Here is a 19,807-nt window from a genome sequence, read left to right as displayed (position 1 = left end):
GTTAAACGCAGGCCAATGCTTTGCAGAATATACTGCATTCGGTCAATCCTTGACCCATCATTCCTAACTGATGGACAAGGAATGTTGTTTCCGAGCCAGAAGAGTACTTAAGCAGTGTGGAAATATAAGCACAATGATTCTGCACTATACAAGCCTGTCGGAGTGTTTCCTATAAGTAGCTGTCACAAAAATTAAATGTTTGCACCAAGTAATAATTCAATGGGGCTATGAGGAAAATTTGCTTTATTTGGGTCTTAGGTGTTTATCGATTCATAATGGCATTTTGCTTATATGTTACACATCAGTTACTGTAGGGTTTGACAATATATTGCTGTCATATTCAAGCAGTCTGGTAGTATTATAGATTTTTTAATTAAATCTCAAAATTAATGTCCATTTTTTTATATCCTACATTATAAATTCTATAGTTCAGAAAATACTTTTATATTTAAACATTTAATTAAATGAAAATATTATTTATTTGATTGATTGTTTCATTTATTAGTTATATTGTGGAATAGAACGCTAACCAATGGAAACTTATTGGAAAGTGTCACCTTTTCTTTTCTTTCGTTCTTTATTTGAAGTGAAGCTTGTTTAAAACTCTCTCTCATTGTCAAAGATGTCTCAAGAGGTATCACAACCAGCAATGTTTCTGTCTTCCTCACGTGGATGGAGAACCGTTTATTTCCACCCAAGCAGAACAAGGCTTCGGCTCAGAAACAACACAATCACTCGATAGATGTGGCAATATATAGTGTGTTTTCCCAACCTCAGAAAGTCCCTTGCTTTTGTTAATTCCAGGGTGCAGTGATTTTGATGATGATGGAGGATGAGGGGTGGGCAAGGGTGCATGATTTGAATCTGGTCATGGGCTGTGCCCGGTGTCTGACCCTAATCCTCGTGCAAGCAGAATTATGTGGTGTGGGATTAGTGAGCTTTTCCCTTTCCTGTGTGGGACATCCACTTTTTATAATGATGGCCCAGCAGCAGGTCAAACCAACCAGGCCTGATGACATGAAAGAAGCATTCGAATCACACTGCTCTTCCTGGAGCTCCATATTTGATCAGGCAGAAAGTCTCCCCCCCTGTACCATATAAATGCTGCATGGCTGTATTCATCATAGCAGGTTCCAAATCCATTATGCAGTAGGTTGGTGCAGAAATACAGCAAGAACATGGTTGATTATCCATATGAGCTGGTTCAGAAAGATCTGATCTATTGCTCTGTTGTGTATTCTTTTTTATGTAATAAGCTTATCTGATGCAGACACCAGTTTTGGAGATTAACCAACTTTTTTCTCTTGTTTATTTCTGTGATTGCAAGCTACAGCAGCAACCATTACTCCAGTCTTCAGGGCCACTTCATTCTTCAGAAATCCTTCTGATATGCTGATTTTAATAATAACATTTCTTATTATTATCAGTGCTCAAAACTGTTTTTGTTGCATAATATTTTTGTGGAAGAACTGATATACTAAAATTCAGCTTCTAAAATTCCATCACAGTTTTTAAATATATTTCAATAGAAAACGGTTCTTTTAAACTGCAATATCATTTCACAATACTGATTTTACTGCTTTACATAAAGCCTCATTTAGATGTAACAACAACAGTGTTTACGGCATCTGCTTTATTCACAGCTGAATTGTTGGAGGTTTTTGCATCAGTCTCGAGGCAATTCATTGTTCTTAAGTACAGACGACGCAGCACTTCCATATGGCAAACCCTGAAGTACTTTGGCAGACACACACACCTTGCCAGGTGAGAGTACTGCAGATGGTAAAAATAGAGATGTTTTTTTTCTTCTTCTTTTATGAACTGAATGTAGGATAGATAAACAGTTAGACAGACAGACTGGCTAACACATGATAGATAGACGGACAAAGACAGATACTGTCGATAGATGGATGGATGGATGGATGGAAGGATGGACAGACGGACGGACGAACGGACAGACAGATAGATAGATAAATAGATAGATGGATAGTGAAGGTCTCAGGTTAGCTATTGTAAAGAGTGATAGATGGATGGATGGATGGATGGATGGATGGATGGATGGAGGACGGACGGACGGACGGACGGACGGACGGACGGACAGACAGACAGACAGACAGACAGACAGACAGACAGATAGATAGATAGATAGATAGATAGATAGATAGATAGATAGATAGATAGATAGATGGATGGATGGATGGATGGATGGATGGATGGATGGATGGATGGATGGATGGATGGATGGATGGATGGATGGATGGATGGATGGATGGATGGATGGATGACGGACACACAGACAGACAGACAGACAGACATAGATAGATAGATAGATAGATAGATAGATAGATAGATAGATAGATAGATAGATAGATAGATAGATAGAGACGGACGGACGGACGGACGGACGGACGGACGGACGGACGGACAGACAGACAGACAGACAGACAGACAGACAGACAGACAGACAGACAGACAGACAGATAGATAGATAGAGACAGACAGATAGATAGATAGAGACAGACAGACAGACAGACAGACAGACAGACAGACAGACAGACAGACAGACGGATGGATGGACGGATAGATAGATAGATAGATAGATAGATAGATAGATAGATAGATAGATAGATAGATAGATAGATAGATAGATAGATAGATAGATAGATAGATAGATAGATAGATAGAGACAGACGGATGGATGGACAGATAGATAGATAGATAGATAGATAGATAGATAGATAGATAGATAGATAGATAGATAGATAGATAGATAGATAGATAGATAGATAGATAGATAGATAGATAGATAGATAGATAGATAGATAGATAGATAGAGACGGACGGACGGACGGACGGACGGACGGACGGACGGACAGACAGACAGACAGACAGACAGACAGACAGACAGACAGACAGATAGATAGATAGATAGATAGATAGATAGATAGATAGATAGATAGATAGATAGATAGATAGATAGATAGATAGATAGATAGATAGAGACAGACAGACAGACAGACAGACAGACAGACGGATGGATGGACGGATAGATAGATAGATAGATAGATAGATAGATAGATAGATAGATAGATAGATAGATAGATAGATAGATAGATAGATAGATAGATAGATAGATAGATAGATAGACAGACAGACAGACAGACAGACAGACAGACAGACAGATAGATAGATAGATAGATAGATAGATAGATAGATAGATAGATAGATAGATAGATAGATAGATAGATAGATAGATAGATAGATAGATAGATAGATAGATAGATAGATAGATAGATAATGAAGTTTAGCAGTTGTAAAGTGTTTTGCATATTCTTCCCACTTCTTCCACTTAACCAAACCCATCCATCATTTATAAAGCAGATCACCCCCCCCCTCACATCAGCAACTGTCCATCTGCCAAGCCCAATTCCTCCTCCCTGATGTGCATTCTTCTTTTCTCTACAGTATATCGCCCTCCATCTCTCTCTCTCTCTCTCTCTCTCTCTCTCTCTCTCTCTCTCTTCTATCACAAACAGTAGCTGCTCCCTCCCGCCAGCTTTGGCACATGCAGGAGTGAGCGAGGAGCAGAGGTAGACATGGACGCTACCATTGTGAGTTGCTTGGGCGTGTTCAGGGAGCTCCTCCTATAATGGACGGATCGGGGGAGGGAGGGAGGGAGGGAGAGTGGGAGCGCTTGCATCCTAATCTTCCTGTTCAGCATCTCTGCTGGCTTTCTGGATGATCCCTCTCTCTCATGTTTGAACACAGGCCGTTATTACCGGATTCTCAGCTTTTTGGGGGATTGTAAATTTGTACCATTTAAAAAATACAGGGACTATTTTGGTGCATATTCAACATAATTTGACGGTAAGAAAGTTGATTGTTTGTTTATGTGTCTTGTGTACTAGATAAAGATATAGAAACATAGTGAATAAAATAATTTCTGCTTCTTTTTTTCATTTTTTGTCTTGAAACTCCATACTAGATGTTGCAATGCACGTTAAGACTCTCTGTAGGGTAAAACTTTATAAAATATTAAAGGTAAGAACCGTGTTTGAAGATTTCAGTGCCCAGAAAACTCAGCTAAAGGGAGTTTTCCTATCAAATAAACTGTAACCGAAGACACTGAGGCATTTAGATGATGCCTCCGTTTATAGAACGAATCAATGAGCGTCTGGTTCCTGCTGAGTAGATTTTTGAAGCAGTTACATAATCAATACACAGTGAAAATATTTCTCCTGCAGCGACTAAGTGATGCAATAATCTAATATGATAAAGTGCACGATTGTCACCACATTCAAAAAGCAGAACGCTCATCAATCGCAGAGAGAAGTTTTGCTGGACGCATTACAAAACTTGCTTTTGCTAATTCTAGTATTTAGATATTCACAGAATAGAAGAGAAATCTGCTGGCCTTCTCTTTTTGACATGAAAAGCATAATTAAGTTTATGACAATGAGATGTGCAATGATGCAAGAGTGTGAACTGATTAAACTATAAAATTGATGTTTATCACTTTCAGTGCACTCAAGCATGTGCGTTCAGAAATGTGTGGGCGAATGCAAGTTGTGTATTTATAAATTGTGTGTGCTAGTTGTGTACCGAAGGGTGGGGGATCTCCTTGCAGTGGATACAAACATATGCATTATTTATAGCCTCTAAATGTCTCGTGGGCACCAGAAGAACCATTATAGTCTTTCTCAGATACAAAAACTGTTCATTAATCGCTCATGATGAAGCTAGTTGTGGAGTAAATGCTACTCTACTGTATGCAACTGCAGGTGAACTTATTCATTATAGTAACTAAACGTAACCTGTCAAGCAAACATAGAAAAAAAAATGTTTCCAACTCACTCTCCTAGATAACATTTGATCATTAGCTGTCTTCTGTGGCTTTCACACTGCTTCTACTGTATGTGTATTCCTGGTGATCAAAGACAGAAAACGTGTTATAGAAAAATGACTTGTTAGAGGCGCCTCGCAGCGAGGGAATGCAGGGCCAAACAGATCTTGAAGACTGCTTTGAGTTAGCAGAAACGAAGCTCAGACACTGCATCAAATTCAGACCAATGTTTGCACTATAGTGTTAAATGTTCCACAGTCAGTTATGAGTCTAAATCTCCAAAGTAGAGTTGGCAACTGCTAAGAATTTTCAAGATAACACACAATTCCCAAAAGGATACAGTAAATGGGTATATTCAGGCCCACATGGAATCTGCTCATTTGGAATGGCTGTCATTTCTAAATAGCAGACAAAAAAAATAACACTTTGCTCTTAATTAATATTTTAGCTTTTTTTTATATATACACTGAAAAAAAAGATTTGTTGGATTTACTCAATCGAATTATGGACATTGGTTCCACACATTCAGTTTGAGTTCAAAGTATCCTATGCATTTATGTGGTTTCATTATAATACGGTTGTGTTAATCCTATGCAATTTCAAAAAGTAATGTGTACATAGTCTTTTCAAGTTATACTAACATGATTCAGTTATGCTAGTTTAACATTATTTTTTTATTTCAGATTTCTGCTTCAATCATGTTAATTCTGTGCAATTAAATCAAGTTATCTTAACATAATTTTAATAACTTCACTAAAATTAAATTTTAATACATTTCAATGGTTTGTTGTCGCATGTTTCATTTCACGTAACACAAAACTTTTGTAAATCCTTTATTTAACAATTTGAACAATGTGTAATTTAAATGGCATGTCTAAATAACATTGTGCTTTCAAAAGCATAGCATAAATAACTTCTCTGATTATTAAATTTAATAAAAATACATATCAGTTTTAATTAGACTAGTATAAAAACAAACACAGTTCATTTTGTATGCATAACATGTAGATCAACAATATTTTTAAACCTTCATAAGTTTTAAAAGATTTCTTTTTTTTTTTTAAACAATATCATAAACATAAGTAACATTATACTGCATGTAACTGTGCGTTTAAAAACTAATACAACATTGTAACACTAATTTATTTCATTTCTCTCAGAAACCTTAAAACTGTACCCAAGAACACCAGTACCTGGAACTAGGGCTGCACGATAGTCACATCGCAGGATGTGTGATGTAGGCTGTCGTAGTTGATTCGTTATTCATTAACTGTACGGGCCAGCTGCTCTCCAGCTCTTGACGAATGTGATTCGCGGATTAATTGTACAGCTTAACCATCATAGAGTGAAAGTTTATCTTTTATATGTGTTTTTAAGTCCTGTCAGTTTAACAGGGCAGAGAGAGAGAGAGAGAGAGAGAGAGAGAGAGAGCACGAGTGAGAGCATGCAAGAGAGAAAGAGAGAGGGAGAGAGAGATTGAGCCCCGGCCGCAAGCTCACCAGCTTCAAACAACACGAGCGCTGTCTTGCTCTCTCTCCCTCGCACATATTAATCAATTGACACGATGGTGTCGATGTTTACATCATTTAAAATGAGAATGTAAGTGTGCTCACCCAATTTTTGTTTGTAAGAAAAAAATAGATTAGATTTCATATCGCAATATATATCGCAGAAAAATAAAATATCGCAATGTCATTTTTTCCCAATATCGTGCAGCCCTACCTGGAAATGTTATTTCAAGAAAAACGCTTTAGTTTCAAAGATAATTATATATAGACATTACAAAACAATGTGAAAATACAGTATCTGACCCTTACCTAAACTATAAACAAAGTATCTTATTTATGCTAGTTCAACCATGTTTCATAGATTCAGCTCTCTAATCAATCAACTTCTGAGCCAGTCCAACGAAGGGCCAAATTCAGACAAAAAAAAAAAGATAAAGAAACGAGAGCAGGCAAAGGGGAACAGTCTAAACAACAAGATCACGGTTTACCCTCTGCAGTGGTCTTGCATGAAGGCTGCTGAAATTTTCCGAGGTTGATTGTTTGTAGTCTCAGTAGTCATTCAAAAATCAGTCCATCTCACTGGTGGAGTTCAGATTTGAAATTTTGGGCCTTGATCGAGAATTCACCCGCATCCAAGTCCATGATGAGTTTTTGCTAAATTTCATATGTAAAACGCAACTTTGTGGGGTACTGCAGGTTAAGAGCATAAATTAGACCAAAAACATTGAAGTTGCAAAATCCACACTGTCGATGTCCTGAAGCACTGCTACACCCTCTAGCACAATGCCTACATCATGGGCTTCATTGTCTGCAGTGTGCTTTATCACGAAGATGCCCATGGTAGTCTTCTCAATCGCACACTGTAAAAGATCTTCTTCCATGTCCTAAAGACAGAAAAAAAGATGAATATGTATTACAATTAATGCTACATGTCTAGTGGATAAAATTATAATTTTTTACATTTATGTTGCAGTGTGCATATTTGATGAAACCATGTTTTTTAGATGTATTAATATTTTGCTTGTTGAACATAGTACAGATTCCATCAGTTAAGCTCTAACTACTCACCGCATACTCCTGAATGAGATCTTTAGAGTCCTCATTAAGATAGATACACAGTCCTCTGATGGCAAGTTCACAAGCTGCATCAATGTCATCCTTAAAAATAAGCCAAAGCAGAAAAAGAAAGGTTAGTTTAAGACATTACTCAAATCACAATTAAACAAAAGAGCACAATGGGTCTCATTCACTAAAAGTTCCTAAAAATGTATGTGTATGGCAAATATGTTGTGGTCTAGAAAAATATAATAAAGATAATAGCTTGATTTTATTATGTGAAATGTAATGCTAATAACATGAATTACAAAAAATAGAGTGTGAATACATGCAAACAAACAAAAAAAATTATAGTGTGCTAACCTGCTATTTTTACTTTTTTATTCCTTACCTTTGCAGCAGAAAAATCTCTTTAACGTTACCATCTGCACATGTCCAATCAAATAGTCAGCCAAGGGGTATTCATCAGTTAATTCACCGACTTCTACAAGGCTAGCTGCCTTTGTTGGGGACTGACTTAGCTCGTAATTTGTCTGAACAGGCTTTGGAATTCCAAATGTACAGCAAATGTCACTGTAAAGAGAGAACGAGCAGAAATTAGGCATAAATAACAGCAACAATTAATGATTTTATGTAACAGTTTACTGTACGCTTCCAAATTAAAGACAATGCTATTTATAATATTACCCCCTTTTAAGATGTACCTTTTTGGAAAAAAGAATTTTTAATTTTTTCCAAAATGTATGGTAAATACTAGAAAATTAACCAACATTCACTTTAAAAAACAATTTATAGCATACCATAAAATAACCTTTATTGCAGCAGTCATTTATATTAATTATGATATCCATCTCAAAGTGTCAACTGTCAACCATGTTAGTTAGCCAACAAAAATGTTATTAATTTAGATGTGAAATCCTAATATTGTAATCTAAAAACCTGCCTGAGAGATTTTTGTGAGTTATGGACGAGGGCCGGGCTATCGAGTATTCGTTTACTTGATAAAATAGGTCCCTGCACTAAAAACATACTGTATGTTTAACCAGTGGTGGACGAAGTACACAAATCAAGTACTTGAGTAAAAGTACAGATACGTATAGTAAAATATTACTCCAGTAAAAGTACTCCTTTTTCAATTTTACTCAAGTGAAAGTACAAAAGTACTCAATTTTTTATGTATTTAAGTAAAAAAGTACTGAAAGATAGATGGATTAATAGAGAAAGATATATAGATTAATTTAATTTTATATTAGAACATTTTTTTTTTTTTTTTAGAATCCTACTGCTCAAAATACCTGAGATTTATTCCAAAATAACCACTATATGGAGTCAAGATATATTTTTGTTCATATGGACTACGTTGACGAGAGTAATGTTCACTGTGAAGCTTACACTGTGATGTACCTGAGAGAAAACAGAGATGACCATCTGATCTTCACCAGTAAGAACAAAGTATTTTAAAGTTTGTTGTTTTACAGAACATCACAGTTATAAATGACATGATAAAAAGGCCTGAAGTTAGGAAGAACATTTTAAGGAAAATATAATTATATTTTCATAATGATTTTTTCCTTCTCAAATCTTGTCTGTGGTGTAAAAACAACCCTGGCCAAACGGGGTGCTTCTCTTTTCCTCTTTGATAATTACTGTAATGTTAGTTACCATGTTCTGAACATCACATCCTTTCTTTTCTCCCCAGATGTAATCTATATATATGTGGTTGAATAAAAATATTTGGACATTATTTATAAAAATTACCTCAAGTTAGCACCAGCAAGCTTGTTAGTTAGACAGTTAGCATCACCTAACAATATTTACTTATTTTCGGTACGGTTATGAATAAACATTCATGTCAGTCTACTCGTCTAGTTAATCCAAACAATGTTACTGTTGATAAACAATATAAAAACAGACGTCACATAGGACATGGTAGCATTTTAATAAAACTGTTAATATTACGGCAGCGTGGAATTTGAATAAAAGAGTTATTTTATTAATTTGCGTTAATGTTTTTTTTTTTTTTTTACCTAAAGCACAGAGACGCTGATTGATGTGTCTGCATCGTCTGCACTCGAGCATTTCAGTGGGCTTAAACAGATCACTCTTTACAGCGGGTTTAGTTCCTAAACAACTGACAATTTTGACCTAAATATGATTTTCAGTTACAACAATTTATCCTAAATTTCGACATTAACAACTTACTTTTAGCAACATCAAGATGCACGCGCGCTCACAAGATCTCCCGGTTCTTCTGTAGACTCACACTTAACGGTTAATTTGAATCAGTGAGTGGTCGACTCCAGAACAGCTGCTGCAATCGGATCATTCTAATTCCTAAACGAATCGTTTGGTGCGATTCGCGGTCCGATTTAAAAGTTTATTTTTAAAGTTACTCAAAATAAAACGACTCCAGTAAAGTACAGATACTTGAAAAATGTACTTAAGTAAATGTAAAGCTACTCCGTTACTGTCCACCACTTTCGGTAAATCAAAGACATGCACTGACAGAGCATCGAGCGAGCGCTTTTGCCCATTGCAGTGATATGACAACGGCTACGAACCCCTCCCCCACACAAATCCTAAAGTCCATGTTATTATTATTCACCTGATGAGAACTTGATTTCCATCTGTAAATTGTTTAATCGGATTGTAGAAGTTTGATAAACTAATGTTACCAGTAATATTCATGGTTTATTAACCTGAACGTTACCCACCCAAAAAAAAAAAAAAAAAAAATCTGCGACGACACTCGAGAAATATACCATCGATTTAAAAGCGTGTAGGGTTATCTTAAAACATTATTGTTGCATTTAATCTGACAATGAATGCATTTGTATAATATATCATACGATAGATACTGAAATTCTTACCTTTTAACGAGCTCTGAAAACAAGACAGGCAGTACCCTCATGTGTCCTTTCCAAACCAACGGTCCTGGTGTGGTCTGGATTTCAAAGCGCATGCGCAGACGCTCTCGCGCGCGTTGCTCCCGCGCAAAGGACGTATTTCACAAACCTGAATTAAATTAATTATAGCCTACACAATGGAATTAAGTTGAGAAGAAAATACAAAGTAATTGTGTGACATGGGCCTATTTTAATTAAATAAATCAAACAGCAGAAAAAAATCATTTTACATGAACACCATTTGTTTGACATCTGAAACAATTTGAACATTTTCTTGCAAAGTGATTATATCATGTTTTGATGATTATGTTGAATTTCATTTAGAATTAAAACAATACAATTATGTTTCCATCTTAAACATAAATGTATTAAGTAGATTGTAAGTGTATCCTTTTAGTAAATTCAGTAAAACTGCTTTTCCTTTTTTTCAGTGTATAAGGAGTCTAAACCCATTTTCAACCATGTTTGAATCCATTCTACAGAATTTAAGCTTTGCTAAGCTCCATCCCCATTGGTTCCTGTACTATTATAAGCAAAGAGCAACAACATTTTGCTGTATTCTAAATAACTTTCAAGAAAAAAAATTAGATTTCCTCTACAAACACAAGTTTAAAAAGATGGGTCTTATGTCCAACGGGTCAATAGGGTCCGTTCAAACTTTACCGTGTGTCACTATTACAAGTGAAAAGCAACATTACACTATATTTTAAATAATTTACATAAAAAAGCATTCATACTTATTGAAATTCACAGACCATAGACAAACACTAGAAAAGTCATTATAGATGGGTGAAATATATATATATATATTTATATATATATATATATATATATATATATATATATATATATATACACATACATACACACACACACACTTCAAAATTTAAAATTTGACCTTTAGTCAGATTTTTACCTGCCATTTCTTTGTAATTCATTTTGAAATTTACCAGCAATTTCTGAGTATAATATATTTAAATCCACCTTCTTTTTCTACAATAATCCAAATATTAAAGCAAAGATGTGATTTCTAATAGTATTTATCATTGAGATCTTGTTATACAAAGAATTAGGTTAATAAGAAACTGTATGTACAATTAGTTCCAATTTGTACTGTCTGCTTAAACTGGGACTTCACAGTCAATTTCACAACTAACTTTCCATCTGTCTTTATCTACTGCTTATATTTTAATCATCTGTAACTAAGCTACATGGACAAAACTGAATGTGAGCTTGTGCAAAAGAGCTCTGTTTTTTCAGCCCAGCGTTGGCAGTTAATGTAATGCCAATTTTGCAGTCCTACAGTTGGCTTGTGTTTTATGTTTGCGAGAGAAGCTTTTTTTCTGGACAGCGAATCTCAAGAGGGAGCAGAAAAAAATGCTGGAGCAGAACGTCTCTGAAACTCACAAAAAAAGAGCTCTGTTTTTTTTTTTTTTTTTTTTTTTTTCGTTTTTATGGTTTCTCACTCTTCCTCTCTTTTGTTTGAACCAGCTTCCTGAAACCATGAGGGTTAAACTTTTTTTTATCTGTTCATCTCTCGAGAGCATGACAGGTGTTACAGTCAACATCACCATAAGGAAGCATCTCGGTATAAGCATCACAAATTCTCAGTTTCCTTGTCAGTAAGGAGCTTACTTTGAATAACAAGCAGTATTAAAAATACATAAAACATATTTATGTTTTAATAGTCAGCCGTAGAAGGAAATGTTCCTGAATTTAGCAAGTCCATGAATGTCTGCAGACTCTTTAATATTTTACTAGAGCCCTGTTCACAGCAGGGTTCTCCCTAATAGATCAACATGGCGGATTTTCACCCTGAGCCTCTGTGATTTATTCCCTTTGTGCTGCTTTTTAATTGAATAATTATGCATTCGGACAAAGATATTTTATGGACATCGACGGTTTTAAAATTCATTTGAAGTGGTTGAGCCATCATGTTTTATCTAAGGCAAGTGTTACGGTGCACATCTTAAGGCATCTTAATTTACTTTTATTCCAAAAAAGCGCATATGGGAGTGGAAAGTTCTACTGACTATGTGCAAGAAGCTGCAACATCTTTTTCCATAATGAACAACAAGAGCTGTACAAATTAGCATAAGTTCGCAAACAAGCAAACAGTACTCTCCTCCCATAAATTTTGCCTTTGAAAGGGAAACATGCAATTGACTGTGTCCATGTCTTTTCATCGCACATTTTTCACAGTGTGTCTTTAGTAAATCCTGACATTTGTTCTTTAATGCCGAAAGAGGGTTGGGGTGAATGGGCAGTGCGTGAATTTAAAGGTGGTTTGTTTCCTTTTTCAGATGTTTAAGTCAATATGAAATCAAATATGGCTTTCTAAATGTGCATTCCTGGGGCCCTAAGTGCATGGTCTAAAGCGCACAGTGCAGGTGCACTCAGGGCATGTCCGAATCCACTTTTGCTAGTTTAATGACGGGAAAATGGTCGGCGCACCCGGGTGCATGGTCTACACGAGTTGTACCTATTCTCTTAATGAGTAATGGGTGTTTTGTGGGCATAACATGCAATAAACCGATCAGAGTCTCATCTCCCATCCCCTTTAAAAGCCATTTGCGCTATGGCGAGTTCACTATTTACATGGCGGAATGTAATTTTTCATTTTTAAAAATGTTTGTGTGCTGCTGCGCGTCCCTTTGCGTGTAATAGGCAAAGTTTATATGAGTTGTACACCTGCCTACAGGCGCATATAACTATTCTATTCTATTAAATTGTGTGTAATTCAGACACAGGACACATTATAAAAGTTTAATATCCCATGACAATCCATCACACTATCATGGTTATTCATAAATATTCAATATTTTGGTGAATTCGTAAGAACTTCATTTGTGTTTTTGTACGATCTTCTTGCCCTCCACTAAGGATTAGGTTAATCAATAAACTTTCATGCTTAAAAAAGGTCTCTTTTTGTACGATTTCTACGGATTCAAACAAATTTGAAACCAGTTCGCCAAAGCCATTCGTTTGGCCAGCTGTTTGTTCGGTCAATGAAGAGGATGGAATATTTGAAGTATTTGGATTTCAGGTCTGACAGAAAGTAATTGCTTAATCTTGTGTTTATTACTAGCTGTATTGGAAGAACTATGAAATTATATATCATTAAAACTTTTCTGGCCACTCATTCACTTATTTCTTAATGTATTTATGCTAATTTTGGAGTCCAAACGCGGCTGATACCATCAAATTAAAATTATATACCTGTAAACAGAGATGATAAAATACCTCATGTTATCTATAGACTCCCTCTCGTTCACCTGTCGTTTAAAATAATTTAGGCCATGCAAAGGGTATCATTTGGTTAATGGACACAAGGAAATTTTGTCATGGTCATGTCAAGGAAATCAATAAGACTTAGCGTGTTCCTGATTCGCCCCACTGATACAGACCTCTGGTTACCATTAGCGATATGATGCTATCCACAATAAAATGGGCGATCCACACCTGCTTATCGGCACTAAATCTCATCATCTACACTTTGAAAACTAATCTGGAGTTACCGCTGTAATGCTGAAAGCGCATTAAACACAAGTCGTTTCAGTTAGCAAGTGCTATGCTACAAATGGAGTCTTGTCAGCTATTGGTCATCTTGATAACCCTTCCCCCAGCATGTTTTATGTGTGCGCTGCTGAATTGCAAAGCAGGGAATCAATCAATAACCTGGAATTTGTCAAAGTAATACATGCACCTCTGAGCTCAGAAATAGACGTGGGTGAGATGCACGTCTCCTCTTCAGCTTAATGGACCTCTCAAAATGTATTTATCCCTCCTGATCTGTCTGTGTGATAGTATTAAAAGAGCGTTAGCGAATGTGTGGCTACCACAGGATTAAAAATGGAAGATATTGTAGATTTGAAAATCCACATGTAGTTCATTTCATTGCTTTCATTGTAAGATATTAGATTTAACCCTTTGTTGCGTGACGCCCAATATAGATCTTTCTAAGTTCAAAGCTAGTTTTAACCATTTACCATGTGATCTGACATCCAAACCACCATGGGTGATGACCTTTGAGCCCATATACAGCATATATAAAATTGAGACTTATCTGAAGTGATTACAGTACATTAAACCATAGCACACCTGAGAAGCGAATCCCTGTCAAGCATTTTCATTTGGTTCTCCAGCAGAAGATTGAAATGATTTACTGAATACATCAGTTTTATGCATGTTACATAGACGCCATATAACATTCATAACTGAATTATCTTTCTTCATGAAGCTCATTGTTTTGTGTTCATTCATGTTCATTACAGCACATGATTAAAGGAAGAGAAACTCCACACGGGAGAAGGAAAATAGGTGCATACGTGAGCTCAGAAAGCAGCGGTTATGTAACACCCAGCTGGCTGTTTCATCAAGGGAGAGCCGAAGAGGGAAGTGCTGGGTGGGGTTGTGTAGAAACATACATCAACAAGCACTGTGTGCTGTGAATGCAGCTGCTGTTAACCAAGATGAAAGCTTCTCACCAAAGTTATAAATGCATACGACGTAAATTATTCTAATAATAAATCATTACATTTGTATTATTTTTTGTTTAAATAAAAATTTTAGACAAATAAATACAAATACATAAAGATATATTACAAAATATTTCATGTAATATAAAAGTAATACAATTAAATAAAAAGAAAAAAAAACAAATGGATTATTATATTACATTAACATTTTGAATATAAATTATATTCTATAAAGTAAATATTCTCATAACAAATAATTTTATATTTTCTCTAATTTTTATCTATTGTTTTTTAATGTTATGTATAGATTTTAGGTTAAGGTTTTATATTGTATATATATATATAACATAAAAATAATAAAATGTATATATATATATATATATATATATATATATATATATATATATATATATATATATATATATATATATATATATATATATATATATATACACACACACACACACACACAAATAAATAAAAATATAAAAATATTACAGTAATAATATTTTTTATGTAATATAAAAAATATAAAATTAACAAGAATAAATAAAGATACATTAAAAACTGATTATTATATTATATATTTGTTTTATTAATTATTTAAATTATATCTAATATTATTTTAATTGCGGGTTACATTTTATTGTATTCAGTAAAGTAAAAAAAAAAATGTTATTCAGTGTAATGTTATTATAATTTTTATTTTTATTTTTTTTATAGTTATTATGATTTGAAATACAAAGCCAAAGTATAGGCCTACTCTATTTCTGCAATAATGACCAATGGATCATTTACGTCATGAATGTGCATTAGGAAAGCAAATAGGTTCCATTTTGATTTCTGTCGATCTCATTGTCTATGTGAGCAGCTCATAAAACCAGTCTGTTAAACAAACCAAACAGGACTGGCTTTGTTTCGCAGAGGCAGACTGTCATTTCCTCCTCCAAGTGAGCAAAGAAAGTTTCCATGTCTGACTTTATCACTGATAAGAGATGCTAGCTGCTATCGGCTGTCTGCGACAATAACGAAATGCAATGAGACAACGGAGAGACACGGAACAGATAAATCCTTTTCTCATGTCATCTACACACTCTGGCTCAGAGAGAGAAAGAGAGTAATCTAAAGCCAGAATGGACAGAATAACATTTCTGCAGGATTAAATCGCAGCTCTCTTCTGTCGTATCGACAACTGATCTCACAAACTGATTCTCTCTGTTGTTTTCCCCTCGCACATAACTTCTCAGAGATAAAGGTCAGTGAAAATAAAGAGCATTTACTGATCTGTAGACATTCAGGTCTTGTTTCGAGGGCCTTAACCACAATAGACATTGACAGATTCTTCAGCTTCTGCCAAAGGTCTATCAAAATGAAAGTGCCTCCATCATTCACTCAAACTTATGTCTTTACAAAACTGATTTTCTTCTGTGTTGATCCTTTTTCCAATATTTGTATTTCATATCATTTAAAAATTAGTATTTAGATCATTTAAATATTTACATTGTATATTAGTTCAATATATGTGCTTTATTTTAAACAGACAGCTGAAAGAAACTGACTGTAGCATGATTTGCATTAGTCCTGCCAGAGATTGCTGTCGTTCTGTAAACTTAATTTGGTGCAGATATCATCCTGCTGGTGGGCTCTGACGTAAACAGTTCCTAGCTTGAGACTAGCAGGTTTTAGAAACCGTGAAAATAAATGAAAATGATGTTTGAATCTGTCTTCCAGGAGCTGTGATTCATATTTTATATTAAGCTTTGAAGGCAGATGCCAGGGAGCAATGCGGGAGCCTCATGGTCAGATCATGATGAGTTAACAGCAGGCTGCCGGTGTTTGGAGAGGCAATACTTCACCTCTCTCAGCTTAACTCACAAGTTTGAGTCTATCAGCGCTTTCAGGGAGAGCTCAATTAGATTATAGTTCACTGGGTTAGAAATAGCATCTCTGGTAATAAAGATGTCACTGTCATGAGAGCTTTGGTCACAGTGGCCTTGAAAGATGTGACCTTTGTGGTAACCACATGGGATTTTGACTGCAGTTTTGTTGTCAGTGGGTGTTTGTCAAGTTTTTCTACTGATCTGTGAAAATACAACATTATTTTTCCACATCTATCATTGTCACAACATATGCAATGTTGTTAAATCCCTGAGGAAATTATCCAGGTTAAACTAGCTCTGACTGGTCATTAGCTGGTCCAGTCTGGTTTAGTTGGCTGATTAAATCAACTACCTGGTCAGGGATAATCGGTCCTTTTGAGGTGCAGATTGAATGTGGTATGTTTGAGTTAGTGTAAAACATGACATATCCTGTTGCCTACAGGTGGCGCTATGAATATTACTGTATATTGGCTTTTAGATGTCTTCAGTCCAGGACTCTCACCAAATATGTGAAGTCTAGTGTAGATTGGACATTGCATGTTTAAGTTAGTGTAAAACAAGTCATTTCATGTTGCCAGCAGGTGGCGCTATGATTATAACAGAATATTGGTCATTCGATTTGTTCAGGCAAGAACTTTTATCAAAAGTGTGAAATCTGGGGCAGATCAGAAATTTTATGGCTGAGCTACAACAACTTCCTTTTCCATTTCAAAACATCAAACTTTGTCACAGCGCCCTTTAACGAAAACTCAAGATCTTCACAACTTAACATGGCAAACGCCTTTAGCGAAACTCACCAAATATAATGTTGATTTCATTAAATCTCTAGGAGGAGTTTGTTAGAGCATAAAATGTCCCACTTCCTGCTGCCAGCAGGTGGCGCTACAACTCTAACTGAATATGGGCATGGACATGTGTTCAGGACAGGACTCTCATCAAGAGTTTTCGGGGCAGATCAGACTTTGTATGCCTGAATTCTAACAACTTCCTATTTCATGGCGAAACATCGAAGTTTGTCAGGCCGCCACTGACACACCCTTCAACAAAAACTCAAGATCTTCGCAATTTACCATCACAAGGCTTTAGATGACACTGATCAAATTTGGCGTTGATCTGTTAAAATCTCTAGGAGGAGTTTGTTTAAATACAACACCTGAAAAAAAATAAAATAAAAAAAAACGTCACAAAACTTGCAGAGAAAATAAAAAATGACAGACTTCCTGCTGAGTTTCAAACTTCATACCTGGAGACTTATTTATAGGTGTTGGTGTGTTGCATGTGAATTTAAATGTTTGTGAAACATAGCTCAAGGGGTACATTGTTGAAATTTTATAGGCAGCGCTAATAAGCAATTTTGCCACAGCCGCATATCAGATGTAAATTTTCTCCACTTCTGGCGCGTGTGTAGAATTTCATGAATTTGATTTATTTTGGAGAACAAGAAGAAGAAACAGCAATTCCAATAGGGTCGTCGGACCATCTGTGCTCGGGCCCTAATACATCTCAACAGAACATGACTGTTAAGATGGTTTGACCTGTTTAAACAAACTACAGACTACAGCAACTTCTCCGTTACAAAATATTACCCCTCAGCGCCTATTTTAGGGTGTGCTTTGAGAAAAATGAACCCCTAGTACTTCATGCCCCAGTTTCAAGTCTAAACAGTGTTAGAAAAGATCCAATACCAAAGGAATCGACTGCTCATAGCCTAGATACATATATAATGTTTCGTGAAGCCATGCAGCTCTGTGATTCAAGGCAACAGTGCAATGCATGAAAAATAAATCAGTATGTTTCAGAGGTCCCATGGGAACGAGACACTTACTAATTGATCTGAATGAGTAACAAGCGTGAATATTATCAGGACGGATTTCAAACGATCAGCGAATATGATTAACCTCATTAGACTCAGGAAGTCCGATCTGTATATTTGATTATGAGCAATTTGATTATTGCCAAATTGCTGAAGTGTCTAAAATGTGGTGACAAGTGACTGTTTTATTGAACGATTCACTGATTCATTCATTTGAATGATTCATTAAAAAATGCTGATTCATTCACGGACGAGTCGTTGAGTCATTAATTCAGCCGAGTTGTTCAGAAGTTAAACCGGTTTCTATCTTCATTAAGGATATTTCAAAAACACTGATAGATTCAGGAATTGATAGACGCCAGTGGGTTGCAGGTTTTGCTGTGGTGTTGTTTGGAACAATTTTTGTTGAGTGAACAAAAACAGACACAATATAGTGTCTAAAATGTAAGTTACTCAGTATTAAATATGTAATATATAAAATACAGAGAAATTCACATTGGCTATAGTTTTATGAGTTTATGGATTTCTGTTTCAGTGATACCCCTCAGGATCGTATGCTTGTTATTTAAAAACAACATAACTAACTTGTTCAGAAATACTTCTTAAAACATTGTACAGCACGTAACACTGTGGGACCCATTGCATGGATGGTATAATATAAAGTATAGTTATGAAATGGGTGTATGAACATTCTTATTATTTTGGATGGGCAGGATAATAAATAGTCATGGCCATAATGATCAGAAGTATGATGAACACTACGATGTAATAGGCTTTAGTTATAGCTCCTGTCCCCAATAGCTGCACACACACACCTAACCATCCACAATCTTGAAGTTTCTGATGACATTTTCTTCCATTTTGTGGAATGGTGTGATATGAGGGCCGTTTGAAGAGCCTGTCATTTCTCTCATGCTGTGCCATGTCTTCGATAATGAGCTATAAAATATGATGAGAGGGAGAGATATCACATCAGCTCCTTCACAGCAGCCTCCCTATTATTTTGTTTATTTGTTCTGATCTCGCCTTTTGCTTTGTTCTGCCATCTTGGAATATTCTCTAAAGGGCATTTTATGCATAATGTCAAGAATATGCGGTTCATGGACAAAGAAGAGGTAGACAGGAGTAACTTTTCTCTGTTAGAAAAAAGAAAATCACGTCTTTGGGGGGCGGGCATATGTGGACAACCAACTACCTAGAATCTTGTTATCCCCATGGATAATGAATGACGGGCTAGCCAGTGTTAGCCTTCTGAATGTTTCATGGCCAGGCCTCTATGGTTTGACGCATGTGTTGTATATTTGGCTTGACGTGTGTGGGGTG

At 35.7% G+C, this 19,807-nt stretch overlaps 1 long non-coding RNA gene across 2 annotated transcripts; it reads right to left on the bottom strand.

The window, feature by feature from the left end:
* Positions 1-6,518: 6,518 nt before the first annotated feature.
* On the bottom strand, positions 6,519-10,397 carry LOC113043074 (uncharacterized). Of its 2 annotated transcripts, XR_003275665.1 has the most exons (4): positions 10,278-10,397; positions 7,799-7,980; positions 7,420-7,509; positions 6,519-7,235 (listed from the first exon to the last, which is right to left on the bottom strand). It is a non-coding gene; the product is annotated as an uncharacterized LOC113043074 (long non-coding RNA). The 2 variants fall into 2 exon arrangements; XR_003275664.1 differs by lacking the exon at positions 10,278-10,397 and having other exon boundaries at positions 7,799-8,031.
* Between the last annotated feature and the right edge of the window lie 9,410 nt (positions 10,398-19,807).

The sequence above is a fragment of the Carassius auratus genome, chromosome 25 (assembly GCF_003368295.1).
Source record: "Carassius auratus strain Wakin chromosome 25, ASM336829v1, whole genome shotgun sequence".
NCBI lineage: Eukaryota > Metazoa > Chordata > Actinopteri > Cypriniformes > Cyprinidae > Carassius > Carassius auratus.
The sequence above is the reverse complement of the archived record's forward strand: the minus strand, read 5'-3'. Positions and strand labels throughout refer to the sequence as shown.